The sequence below is a fragment of the Saccopteryx bilineata genome, chromosome 5, assembly GCF_036850765.1.
Source record: "Saccopteryx bilineata isolate mSacBil1 chromosome 5, mSacBil1_pri_phased_curated, whole genome shotgun sequence".
Taxonomy (NCBI): domain Eukaryota; kingdom Metazoa; phylum Chordata; class Mammalia; order Chiroptera; family Emballonuridae; genus Saccopteryx; species Saccopteryx bilineata.
The window spans coordinates 67,614,459-67,629,034 of NC_089494.1; the positions used below are offsets into that span (position 1 = coordinate 67,614,459).

The 14,576-nt window shown below is 42.5% G+C and overlaps 1 protein-coding gene and 1 pseudogene across 5 annotated transcripts in view; both read right to left on the reverse strand.

Annotated features, from left to right (window-relative positions):
* Window positions 1-14,576, reverse strand: part of NOSTRIN (nitric oxide synthase trafficking) — a 107,268-nt gene that overhangs the window by 37,376 nt on the left and 55,316 nt on the right. The window lies entirely within an intron of this gene.
* On the reverse strand, window positions 8,410-11,207 carry LOC136338210 (17S U2 SnRNP complex component HTATSF1-like; annotated as a pseudogene).

Sequence of the window (14,576 nt, forward strand, 5' to 3'; positions counted from 1 at the left end):
TCACATACCTCAGATGGCATCAACATGGTCAACCTCATGATCTCAGACTTCAGAGATAGAACAATAAATTTCTGTTGTTTAAGTTCATAGTCTGTAGTACCTTATTACAGCTGTCTTAGCAAACTACTCCAACTGGTAGAGAACAGAAGGCTTCCTTACTTATCCTGGGACATTAGCACTATCAGATAGCTGTAGATTATAATAGCTGGCAACAAAGTGATGTTATGATAAAGTTAACCAAGCAGGAGCTTTCTAATGGGAAAGTGCTAAGGTGGCTGATGCCAGATTTAGAAAAATAAGGTGACCAATCGTGCTCCTTTAGAAAGGACAGTCCTTCTTTTGTAAGTTTTGTCCTCTTTCGAAAAGGGTCCTTCTACATGTTTTCCTTTTTGACTGGAAGACTAATCTGTAAATATCCGTATTTGATCGATGCCGAGTCGATCCATTGCGTATGATGTGACATATTTGTATCTAAATGAGTACTTTTTTCTTACAATTATTATTAAAAATTATAGGCATTTAAGCATAATTACGATATAAAATATTACCAATGTTTTTATTTTGCATTTATCATATTATAGTGTATTATTGTTGCAATGAATAAAACGTTTCTTTTATTTATGATATTGTTTTCTTCAATTTATTTTTGTCCTCCTTTTCATTGTAAAAAAGTTGTTCACCTTAAGAAAAATGAATTTCTCTTACCCTCTCTGCAGGATATGATTCATAGGAATCTGGACATGCTCTTCAAAAGATAACTCCTTAGTTTTTTTGGATAGATCGAATCATTCTCATCTTAAATTGATTTTACCATGTTTTACTTATAGGCTCATCTACAGATGAAATAAAAAAGTATTGCTTTTCTCACTTTTCACTGAGGATAATAAAATGTAGGAATTCTAATTCAATTTATATATTTTTTCTTTTTAAATATGAACCAGAGAGGTTTTCATTGCATACTTTCTAGTTTTTAATTTTTTTATTATAAAATATCTTTAGAATTATTTATGACTTCATTTTCTTTTTGGTACAATCCCAGAACTTTCTAGTCACTAACTTCGTACCTGCATTTTCCCCCCACACAAATTAGACTCAGTATTGTAAACTGAACAGGGCAAGACAACTGTTTTATAAAATGGAATACAGAGATCATAAGCTATTGGTCTATTGCTAGATTTTTATTCATTTCTCCCTGTTAAAACTGTACCACCACTTTTTGAAAGAACAAACACTATTATAGAATACATGTTAAGGCCAAAGTTCAGAAAACACGCATTTTGTATCAGACTTTGACCAAATATGAGGAAAGATTAAACCAAGTATTTTAAAATAATGGAGCTGGTAAATAAATATCTTATTGCATTTAAAAACAGATTTCTCTGCTCTAGGAATATGTTCTAATTGACAGAGAGATAGAGTGCTGGTCAGCAGCAAGCTGGGAGAGACCATCAGCTTGATGAATTTGATGCTCTGTAATCCCAGGAGACCTCTATCATTCAGTGGGGTGGCATTAGGCAACATAAAAGGGTGTAATTTAGTTCTATTGAGAGTTTCATAATTAAAATATGGTAATTGCTCAGGCTAAGGAGGGTCTCAAAGACTGGAATGAGGGCTTCTGACCTGCATAATCTGACCCCTGCTTTCTTTTCTGATTTTTCTCTCCCACCTGAAAAATACAGTTTCCCCTTGCTCACTGTATTCTGCTTGTGGCCAAATGTCATCCTGCTTCAGGGCCCTTGCACTTGCTGTGGCCTCTGCTGGGTGTGCTTTCTACTAAATAACCATACGGCATGGTTTTCTTTCTGCTTAGCCTTTAGGATGTGTTGTATGGTCTGAAAGACCTGCAAGAACATGAAGGCATTCTCCTTCATGTAAACTCTAACAGATCATGTTCAATTATCACCACCTCAGGGGCTACCTTGTCTAAAAGAGCGTCCTTGGGGATGGAGAGACTTTGCTTGGGGCGATGAGTGCATAATACAGTGTGCAGATGGTGTTTTATTGAGTTGTACACTTGAAATCTGCAGGGTTTTGTGAACCAATGTCATCCCAATAAACTCAATTAATAAAAAATAATAATAAATTAAAAATTAAAAAGCATATTCTTTACTATCCCCTTACAACTTTATGTCCTAAAGCTCATCACTTTCTTAAACCACGTATTTTTTCAGTGTACTTCTATGACCACCCCTAGAATGTAAGTTCTATGAAGGTTTAGAATTTGTTTTGTTCATTGCTGTCCATCAAGGCTTAGAACAATGCTTAGCAAAAAATGAGTGCTTGGAATATGTGAATAAATGAATAAATGGACTTGCCATCAGGCCTGCGTTAGACTTTTTAACTGGTTTCTGCAACAAGTCTGTTCTCACCGCATCACTTTCGAAAACTTTAAACTGCCAAACTCTTTAGATGTATTTCTATAGGTGTGAGCTGTGCTCAGCCCTGATATCTAGGACACAGCTTTCCAGCACTTGGAATAGCTAGACACACAAACCCCTCCCTAGTCTGTTGCTAACCAGAAGGTTTTTTAGGACTTTCCTTCCTAGCATTCTTAGAAGTAGCACATAGAGCATTAAATATGAGAAAGTATTTGCCATGCTCAGCTCAGAGCTGGGCACCAAACAAGTTCCTAATAAATATTAATTTTTCTAACATGATTATTATTATGTACCCCAAAGGGTAGCAAGAAAAGGAGAGGGTCGTGCTCACACTGAAGCTACTGCTCTTCCGTTTTGAGCCTGGCCATCTTTACTCCCAAACTCCGGCATTTCTGCTGGTAGGAAATCAGCTGAAAGAGATTCCATGACCATACACCCTTTCTTGTTTCTTGTTTTCGAAGCTTTCTCTTTATATACAAGTGACTTAGAAGTCTACAACAGGGCTGATTTGTATATATATATTTTTTTTCTTTTTTTTTTTACAGGTTGGTATATAGCTTAAAATTCCAAACAGGGCTCTCTTGACAAACATGTTGCCTGTGTTCTGCCTAGACGCAAAGTAGTGCCATCCAACATGTGGTGGGCACTTATAACATCCCAGGTGCCATTCGAAGTGCTGTGTAAAGCCAGGAGGCACGGCCAGGGCCACCAACACAGCAGCCCGGCCTATGCAGGTTCGCATTGGATTCGGACAGTCGGTAAAGAAACAACGGAGCCAATAACTGATGGGCTGTCATCTTAAATTCTAGCTTGCACCTGGCAGGTAAGCAAAAACACACACTGGGCTCCAAAACCCACTCACATTCAGTGCTCACAAAGCTACTGACTTATCCGAGTTTCCTAGAATCAAAGGTTTCTAGCTCACCAGACTTATTCACCTCTGTTCCCCATCTCCTTCCTTATCCCTACATAAACTCTACACTAACTGGCCTCTCACTCAACACTCCGCCATCTTGGCTGCTTCTCCTGGCCTCCTCCACGTGGCCTCCTTCTGCTCTCTGCTCTGCTCTCTCCTCTAATGATAATCTCAGGAACCAAGAGCAAGCTCCCGTTCTGCCCCTATTTTATAGTGTAGAAATCCAAACCTTTAATCCAATATACAAAATAGGGAAGCCTCTAATACAAAGTCACTTCTCTGAGGCATGATTGGATTGTACCACCCCACATCAAGACGGGTGGGAAAGGCTTAATCCCAAAACCAAGCCCCAGGCTACAAGGATTCTGCCCGCCTTTTAGCCCACCCCCAACACACATTAATATCACCTGGGCGACGGCCTCCACGTGGGCAGCGCCATCTTTAACAAAGTGAGCATAATATACTTTATCCGCCCAACATGCTGTAAGTATGATTCTTCATTGAAGCCACAATTACTCCCACCAGGTAGGCACTCTTACTCTACCCATTTCATGGAGAGGAATAGCAAGGCAAAGAAGACATGACAGAACTGGAATTCAAACCCAGCTTGGCTCCAGAACCTGTTCGAGAACCTGCCTGCTCGAGAACTGTGGGGAAGAGGCAGGAGATGGACAATCACGGGCAAGTCAAAAGTAAGTACTTTTAAAGATTGATGTTGCGTCTTACTTTGCCTTTAATTGCAGTGCTTCTTTTTTTGTTTGTTTTGTGACAGTGTTGGGCAGATAAAATATATTATGCTCACTTTGTTAAAGACGGTGCTGCCCACGAGGAGGCCATCGCCCAGGTGATATTAATGTGTGTTGAGAATCCTTGTAGCCTGGGGCTTGGTTTTGGGATTAAGCCTTTCCTACCCTTTTTGATGTGGAGTGGCACAATCCAATCATGCCTCAGAGAAGTGACTTTGTATTAGAGACTTCCCTATTTTGTATATTGGATTAAAGGTTTGGAATCTACACTATAAAATGGGGGCAGAACAAGAGCTTGCTCTCTTGGTTCCTGGGATGATTAGCATGAGAGAGCAGAGGGAGCAGAGCAGAGATCAGAAAGAGGCCATGTGGCCAGGAGAAGCAGCCAAGATGGTGGAGTGTTGAGTGAGAAGACAGTTTGTGCAGAGTTTGTATCTGGGATAAGGAAGGAGATGGGGAACTGAGGAGAATAAGGCTGGTGAGCTAGAAACCTTTGATTCTAGGAAACTCGAATAAGTCAGTGGCTTTGTGAGCACTGAATGTGAGTGGGTTTTGGAGCCCAGTGTGTATTTTTTACTTGCCCACCAGGTGCAAGCTAGGATTAAAGAAAATGGCCTATCAACTTTTGGCTCCGCTGTTTCTTTACCGACTGTCCGAATCCAATGTGAACCTGCATAGACCGGGTGGCTGTGATAGTGGCTCTGGCCCTGGCTTCTGGCTTTACAGACAGAAACAGAGAGGGACAGATAGACAGGAAGGGAGAGAGATGAGAACTGTCAACTCTTCGGCACCTTAGTTGTTCACTGAATGCTTTCTCATATGTGCCTTGACCAGGGGGCTATCACAGACTGAGTGACCTCTTGCTCAAGCCAGCAACCTTGTGCTCAAGCTGGTGAGCCTTGCTCAAAGCAGGGGAGTCCATGCTCAAGCCGGTGACCTCGGGATTTTGAACCTGGGTCTTCCACGTTCCAGTTCAGTGCTCTATCCACTGCGCCACTGCCTGGCCAGGCTAATTGCAGTGCTTCTGAACACCATAGCTCCTGGTGGCTTAGCAGCCTCAGTACAGACAGAATGAGCTTCTCAGCACTTTTTCCAACAGCAACTGTGCTGTTGTGTGTTCCCAAATAGGGAGGAGGTGTTAAGAGTCTGGAAAAGGGAAGGGAGGGGTCTGTAGTATCAGCTGTCTCCAACATAGCTCTCTGAGGCGGGACCGAGTCTGAAAGGGCTTCTCTGAACAGCACTATTGTATCCTTTGTCTATCTACCTTTCAAACAGTGAAGGGTTTTAGAACTAGCATTCAGATTGAACAAGTGAAGCAGGTTGTAATCATCTCCTCTTGCTAACCCTAATGACCATTTCACAATCTTCAGCAGATTGTGATAAGGTGTCAAGGAACTTAAAAATTGTTAAAATTAGTATTTTAAAAGGAAAAGTCAGGTCCCCTTACCCCTCCTTTCTGTAGAGAATGGAAAGAGAAGAATGCAGGAGCTTCCTGGCTTATAAGGACAACTGGGTCATCTAGTCATAGTTTAGCTGATTCCTAGAATTATCTGAAAGGGTGCCTGGGGCCACTTGCCACACAGAGCAAGGAAAATAGAACTTATCTGAAAACCTTAGAAAACAGTGTTTACATACCTTAATCAAAAATTCCTATGCTCGGACTCACCTGGGCAATAGCTTCCACGTGGGCAGCGCCATCTTTAACAAAGTAAGCATAATATATTTTATCTGCCCAACACAGGCTGAGCTTTATATTAGGCCCTAGATGATTTGGAATTTTGCCCCATGTAGCTAGCCAGCTAATTAATAAAGCTTCTCCTAAAATTTCTTCTGTAACCTGCCATGGTGTCTCGATGTAACCTGCAGAATAAAGTACACTACTTTCTAACACGATCACTTCACAAGTCAGAAGGAAATGAACTAGGGTTGGGAGGATGGGTTTGGGCATACAGAGAGGAGGACACTGTGGCTGGGCTGTCTTTCTGGTGACGTTGCTTGCAGATGAAAGCTACCCAGGCCTCTGGCCCTAAATAATCTTTAACTTAACAGAGGTTAATGGCTAAATTTCCCCCTGGAGAAAATAGTTTTAAGAAGTTTCATTCCACTGGCTAACATAGAAAGAATTGTTACTTAGCCCTGGCTGGTTGGCTCAGCGGTAGAGCGTCGGCCTAGCGTGCGGAGGACCCAGGTTCAATTCCCGGCCAGGGCACACAGGAGAAGCGCCCATTTGCTTCTCCACCCCTCCGCCACGCCTTCCTCTCTGTCTCTCTCTTCCCCTCCCACAGCCAAGGCTCCATTGGAGCAAAGATGGCCCAGGTGCTGGGGATGGCTCTGTGGCCTCTGCCTCAGGTGCTAGAGTGGCTCTGGTCGCAACATGGCGATGCCCAGGATGGGCAGAGCATCGCCCCCTGGTGGGCAGAGCATCGCCCCATGGTGGGCGTGCCAGGTGGATCCCGGTCGGGCGCATGCGGGAGTCTGTCTGACTGTCTCTCCCTGTTTCCAGCTTCAGAAAAATGCAAAAAGAAAAGAAAGAAAGAAAGAATTGTTACTTTTATAAGCCGGCTGTTTGTAAATTAAATAGACACTGCCATGTAGAACAGTGTGTCTATATATCCTTTCAGAATTCTTGCTCAACAGGAACGAACTGACTTCGGTGTTTTCCCAAGGCAGAGTTGGCAGTGTGTGGTCCCCTCCACACCACTCTCCCTGCCCCCAGAGCTGCTCAGCCCTTTATCATGGTCTCCGTCCTAAAAGTCATATGCAAAGGAAGTCAAGGCAGGCTGAGCTAATCTCAAATTGAAACCTAAAATTTTCATTCCCTTATTAAAATAGTCAGAAACATGCTTGTAAGAACACTGTGCTTAATGTTCTAGCTCTATAGCTACCTAGTAGGAATTGAGATTCCTTCTCTAAGCAGTTATCTTGGTGCATGTGAAATTGATGATGTATATATCTGTTGATGGGCAATTCAATCGCATAATATCCAAGTAAATTTTCAAGATCCTAAACCAGAGAAATAGCATGCACTGGCATTTCATCCATTTATGTTCAGATTTCCTCTCCTCATGGAGAGGGAGGTTAATAAATTTTCATTAATAAATGAAGACCAACATTTGTCTTAGAATTTAAACTAAATTATACTTTTGAAAGAAAAGAGAGATGGAAAATATGTGGCATCAGACTCAATACTTTCAGTAAAGCACAAAGTAAACTGTAAGAATGTAAGTAACCATGCAATCAATTTTAGTGTCTTGCCCTAATAAAGTTAATATTTTTTAAAGTGGTAAGAACAAAGAAACAAACAAACATACAAACATAAACTGTAGCTCATCCTTGTGTTTTCAAGGAATTAATTAAAAGAGATATGTATCACTATGTTCATTGCAATATTATTTATAATAACCAAGATATGAAAGCAACCCAAGTGCCTATCAACAGGTATGTAGATAGCCTGACTTGAGGTGATGCAGTGGATAAAGTGTCAACCTGGAACGCTGAGGTCACCAGTTCAGAATCCTGGGCTTGCCTTGTCAAGGCACATATCAGAGTGATACTTCCTGCTCCTCCTCCCTGCCCTTCCATCTCTAAAATGAACAAAGTCTTAAAAAAATAAATGAGTGGATAAAAAAGCTGTGGTACATATAAACAGTGGAATATTATTTAGCCATAAAAATGAAATCTTACCATTTGCGAGAGTATGAATGGGCCTAGAGGGTATTATGCTGAAAGAAATAGGTCAGACAGAGACTGTCAGGCAGATAAGTTATATTTTGCTCACTCTGTTAAAGATGGCCACTGCTCTCACACGGTGATGCTCTCACCTGATACAGCTAAATGCCTTTCTTGCTTGGGAAGTGGCTTGGTTATACTAATGTGTGTTGGGGAGGGACTTTCGCAAGAAAAGTTTTAAAAGGAAGAGCTAGGAGGCCGTTTTGAGAAGAGTGATCACATTCTTGTGGAGAGGAAGAGCCCATGGTGTAGCAGGGCAGAAAGGCCACATGGAGAAGGCAGCCCAAATGGCGGAACGATGAGGTGAAAGCCTTTTCTTTTTCTTTTTGGTTTTTTTACAAGTTTATTTTTATTTTGAGTATCATAAACTTCAATTAGAATATTTTAAAAATATTCTGCATACATGTAACAAATCTGACAAAAGACAAGTATCCAGTTTACTTGCATTATACTAGGAAGTTTTAACTGAATAGCCAATTAACATATTTAAAATATTAAGTACAGTAACAATGAAAATGTCAATGCATTAATCTGAGTGTCCTACCACTATGCACGTGGTCATGTAACACTACTAATAATTACCCTGGAACATAGGCAAAATGTAGACAGATGAATTTCCCTCAAAAATAAGTTTGAAGGATTATATATCATCATCATCATCATCACCATCACGACTAAGGATGAAGCTGCTGCCTGTGGACAGGCCTCCTTCTTCCCGAATTTTCCCCAAACCAACCACAGGCCCTTTCTCATTAGAATCATCCAACAACTTCTCACAGGATTCTTCATCAAATACCTTCTCATTGGAATCATCCTCTTCGAACACGTTTTCATCTATACCTTCTTCATCCTCTTTTTTTTTTTAATTTTTCTTTTATTAATTTTTAGAGAGGAGAGAGAGTGAGTGAGAGTGAGTGAGAGAGAGTGAGAGAGAGAGAGAAGGGGGAGGGAGAGGAGCAGGAAGCATCAACTCCCATATGTGCCTTGACCAGGCAAGCCCAGGGTTTCGAACCGGCAACCTCAGCGTTCCAGGTCGACGCTTTATCCATTGAGCCACCACAGGTCAGGCCCCTTCCTCATCCTCTTTTGCATCTACTTCTTTTTCATCTGAATATTCAAACACCTTTTCATCTGCATCATCTTTGTCCTCCCTTTCATCAGCATCTTCAAGCCCCTCTTCATCTGCATCTTCTTCCTTCTCTTTTTCGTCAGACTCATCATCAGAAACTTTTTCATATGTATCTTCCTCTCTTTCCTTTCCATCTGATTCATCGTTAAACTCTCTCTCAGAGCCTTCCTCATCAAAGGCTCTTTCAGAGCTGTTATTTTTCAGAGTCATTTTCTTCTAACTCTTTTCTGAAATTGTTTTCCTTAAAATCCTTGTCAGAGCCATTCTCATCAAACTCTTTTTTAAGGCCATTTCCTTCAAATTCTTTTTCCAACCCATCTTCAAACAGCTTTGCAGAGCAGTCTTCTTCAGATTCTCTTTCCGACTCATCCTCAGGCTCCTCTGGGGGCTGTTCTCTTCTCCAGACTCCTGTTCAAGGCCATTCTCTTCAAAATCAGTCTTGAGTCGCCTCTTTTTGAATTCTCTTCCCGGGCCCTTCACTTTAGACAAGGGGTCCCCAAACTACGGCCCGCGGGCCGCATGCGGCCCCCTGAGGCCATTTATCTGGCCCCCGCCGCACACCCAGAAGGGGCACCTCTTTCATTGGTGGTCAGTGAGAGGAACATAGTTCCCATTGAAATACTGGTCAGTTTGTTGATTTAAATTTACTTGTTCTTTATTTTAAATATTGTATTTGTTCCCGTTTTGTTTTTTTTACTTTAAAATAAGATATGTGCAGTGTGTATAGGGATTTGTTCATAGTGTTTTTTATAGTCCGGCCCTCCATCGGTCTGAGGGACTGTGAACTGGGCCCCTGTGTAAAAAGCTTGGGGACCCCTGCTTTAGACTCTGTTTTAGGACTACCCTCTTCAAACTCTTCTTTGGGACTGCCTTCCCCAGACTCACTTGCAAGGTGCTTTTCATGCTCTCTTTTGAGCCAGCTTTCCTCAGACTTTCTTTCAAGGCAGCCTTCTTCAGCCTCTTTTTTGGAGCCACTTACTTTAGCATCTTCTTCAAATCCTCCCCCATCTTCTGTTTTTTCCAACTTCATTTCATCTATAGGTTCTTCAAATACCATTTCAGCTGCGGCTTCTTGAGCATTCATTTTAGATGTGCTAGGGTGCTCTGAAAAATGCGTTACTCTGCAGGGCCCTGCCCTTTCTGAAGCACAGAGAGACTTTAAATGCTGAAGACCTTTGCCGGCCTCAGGAGCATTGAGGAAAGCCTCCCATCCTTTCAGCCTTTCCTCCCTTTCTCTTGTGGTCTCCTCCACCTGGTAATCTGTAGTTCCATCCCACATTTGGGCAGTGATCTGACGGCCACCAAACCACCGTCGATCAAGGGTCTGAATACAATAATCAGCTTCCTCTGGATCCCGGAAGGACACAGAGGCCACACCATCTGGGTGTCTATCAAAGAGAAGAAGCTTCTTAATTTGGCTGAACTTGGAACACTTGACTCGAAGATCTTCTCTGATCTCATTCAGCATCAACAGATCACCCTCAAAATCCGTAGGATGAAACATATTTTTGATGATGACAACTCGCTCGTGGCGCATTTGGGATGGCCCATTCCTTCTCTCAGGTCTCCAATCCAACTGCTTTTGTTGCAGAGACAGCTTTTTCTTGTAGTCCTTGCACTTCTTCTTCCTAGAGGCATCATGTGTCCCCTTCAGTTGAAACTTTGCCACCTCCACATGTAATCTGTAGCCTCTAATTTCATCTTCATCCAAAAGTTTTAATGCAAGGTCCACAGATTCCCTCTTCAAGTAAAGCAAAGCCCATCTTCTTTAAGATTTCCTTGATTATCTTTGTAAAGCTTCACCTTAAATTCTTCTGTTTGAGGATCTCTCATAATAATGCCAAACTTGGACACGAGCTCTATAAATTCATCCACTGTAATGTCTGGAGGCAAATCAGACACATATACATTTGTATTTCTGTCTTCATCAACATGAAACCATCCTGATTCAGGCTTTCTCTTTTCTCCCCTCTTTTTGGAATCAGGGGTTTGGGGGTTTTTCTTTGTAGAGATTCCTCATCAGGTCTAGCATTAACATCTTGTACATCTGTGGTAGAGCTGGACGCACCATCATTAGAAAAGCCATAATTGGCCTGATATGTAGCAATAAAATCTTTAGTGATCTTGGGGAATCAAGCCTTCTTGTCCAGGTCTCACTCATAGGGGGTGTCATCTGGCTGCTGCCCAAAAGAATCGGTTTCTTTACCAGGATCTTTCTGGGTGTCTCCGTCCTTGGTGTCTCTGTACAATTCTTGCATTCGCAACTGCTCAACAAAGTCCTCGTTCGCATCCAAGCTGTTGCCGCTCATGGTGCCGACTCAGCCGCGGGGACCGTCCAGCAGAGCCGGGAGGCGGAGACAAAACTGACTCGCTCCGCTGGGCCTTAGCGCTGCGGCGGAATCCAGGGCGCGGCGTAAGAGCATGCGCGCCACCACCACCTCCTACAGGGTCTGAGGCGACTGTAGCTCCCAAGGCAACGTCCGGAAGTAACTTGGGAACCGAAGCCTGTTCAGACTGATGCCGAAAGCCTTTGATTCTAGGAAAACTCAGATGAATCAGTGGCTTTGGGAGCCCCGAATGGAAAGGGTAGTGTTTCCCGCTGTGTGTTTTTACTCACTTGCTGAGTGTAAAGAATAAAGGAAAATGGCCCACTAGTTTTTGGCTCTGCAGTTTCTTTACCGTCTATCTGAATTAAATGTGAACCTGCAAGAGCTAGGCGGCTGTGATGGTGGCCGCCGCTACTGGCTTTACAGAGACCAACAAAGATCATATGATTTTACTTATACATGGACTATAAAGAACAAAATAAATGAACAAACAAAACAGAAACAGACTCATAGATACAGAAAATAAATATGCCTACCCAGGTGGTGATGCAGTGGACAGAGCATCAACCTGGGACACTGAGGTCCCAGGTTCAAAACCAGAGATTGCCGGCTTGAGTGTAGTGTTATCTGGCCTGAGCAATAGCTCACCAGCTTGAATGTGAGGTTGCTGGCTTGAATGTGGGATCATAGACATGACCCCATGGTCACTGGCTTGAGCAAGGGTCCATTGGCTTGATTGGAGCCCCCCCAGTCAAAGCACATATGAGCAGCAATCAATGAACAACCGAGGTGCTGCAACTATGAGTTGATGCTCCTCATCTCTCTCCCTTCCTCTCTGTCTCTCTTTCTCTCTCTCTAAATTAAATAAACAACCCCCCCCCCCAAAAAAAAACTGATGGTTGCCAGGGGAAGGGGTTGAGGGGTTGGGTTATAAAGGTGAAGGAATTAGAAGCTACAGATTCGTAGTTAAAAGCAGTCATGAAATGTAAAATATAGCATAGAGAACATAGTCAACAGTATTGCGTTAACCATGTATGATGTCAGGTGGGTACTTGAAATATCAGAGGGATCATTTTGCAAAGTATATGATTGTCTAACTACTATGATATACTCTAAAAACTAATGTAAAATAATATTGAATGTCAACTAAACTATAAAATATTATAAATAAACAATATTGAATATCAATTGCAAAATAAAATTTAAAAATATAATACATATATAAAATGGAACTAAGGCTCTTTCAAGCTTAAAAACAGTAAATGAGAGAGCTGTAAGCCAGTGGCCACTGCCATGGCCATGCAGGTTCTCACTGGATTCAGGCAGATGGTAAAGGAACAGTGGAGCCAGAAAATGGTGGGCCATTCCATTTATTAAAGTCTCGTAATGGTGGAAGGATGAGCAAACAGGCAGGAGTCCCCAAGCTTTTTACACAGGGGACCAGTTCACAGTCCTTCAGACCGATGGAGGGCCGGACTATAAAAAAAACTATGAACAAATCCCTATACACACTGCACATATCTTATTTTAAAGTAAAAAAGCAAAACGGGAACAAATACAATATTTAAAATAAAGAACAAGTAAATTTAAATCAACAAACTGACCAGTATTTCAATGGGAACCATGCTCCTCTCACTGACCACCAATGAAAGAGGTGCCCCTTCTGGAAGTGCAGCAGGGGCCAGATAAATGGCCTCAGGGGGCCACATGCGGCCCACGGGCCGTAGTTTGGGGACCCCTTGTCTAAAGTGAAGGGCCCGGGAAGAGAATCCAAAAAGAGGCGACTCAAAACTGATTTTGAAGAGAATGGCCTTGAACAGGAGTCTGGAGACTGGCCCATGCAGGTTCGCATTAGATTCGGACAGACGGTAATGAAACAACGGAGCCAAAAACTGGTGGGCCAGTAGCTTTAATCCTAGGTTGTACCCAGTGGGCAAGTAGAAACACACACTGGTCTCCAAAATCCACTCATTCAGTGCTCACAAAGCTACTGACTTATTCGAGTTTCCTATAATCAAAGGTTTCTAGTTCACCAGCCTTATTCACCTCTGTTTCCCATCTCCTTCTCTCTACACAAACTCTGCACAAACTGGCTTCTCCCTCAGCACTCCACCATCTTGGCTGCTTCTCTTGGCCTCCTCCACATGGCCTTTCTCTGCTCTCCTCTCTAATACTAATCTCAAGAACCAAGAGAGAGCAAGCTCCCGGCCTGCCCCCACTTTATAGTATAGAAACCAAAACCTTTAATCCAATATACAAACAAGGAAGTCTCTGATACAAAGTCACTCATCTGAGGCATAATGGGATTCCTCATGAGAGTGCACCACCCCATATCAAAAAGGGTGGGAAATGCTTAGTCTCAAAACCAAGCCCCAGGCTACAAGGCTCCTGCCTACCCACAGCCCGCCCCCAACACACATTAATATAATAACGCCCATCTCAAGCAAGAATGGCAACCAAAACCATCACCTGGGTGATGGGCTTCCACATGGGCAGCGCCATCTTTAACAAAGTGGGTATAATATATTTTATCTGCCCAACAGGCCCAAAGACTGGTATGTTACCAAATTTGAAAGATGCTGGGCTTGATGATTGTTGATGTCCCTATCGACAAAGGACCTAAAACTCTGTGAAGGGAACTGGACCAGTATCCCTGAGAATTCAGGACTTTCACAGCAGTGCCCTGAACTGCCTGTTCACTTGGAAGATGTGCTTTCCCAGAGCCTGGGTTGGGCTGGGAAAAAATCAAAATGTATCCTGTCATCCATTTCCCCAGTTGTGAATTAGGAATGAATGAGAGTGTGTTTGTATTGCACTGGATTGCGAGAATCAAAGTAAAAAAAGACTAAAAATAAGAGACATCTAACACAGTGGCTGATCTATAGATTGCACTGGATAAATGGTCTCTTCTCTGATTTTTTTTTAAAGATTTTATTTTTATTTATTTTCGAGAGGGGGGAGAGAGAGAGAAAGAGAGAGAGAGAGAGAGAGAGAGAAAGAGAAAGTGATAGGTACAGAAAGCATCAACTCCAATATGTGTCTTGACCGGGCAAGCCCAGAGTTTCAAATTGGGGACCTCAGCGTTCCAGGTCGACACTTTATCTACTGCGCCACCACAGGTCAGGCTCTTCCTTTATTATATTATTATACTTTCCCAGCTTTTGTTCAAGACAATATTACATTCTATATATGTAAATTTCTTTGACACACACTTATTTCTTGCTCTTCAGAAATAGCTTAATTTGAACTTAAAAGTTATGAGTGCCTGAAGGTACTGAGTCACTCATACATTAATGCCTTTCTTCACTCAGTGAGCATCTACTGCACACTGCTCTGTGCCAGGCTCTATGC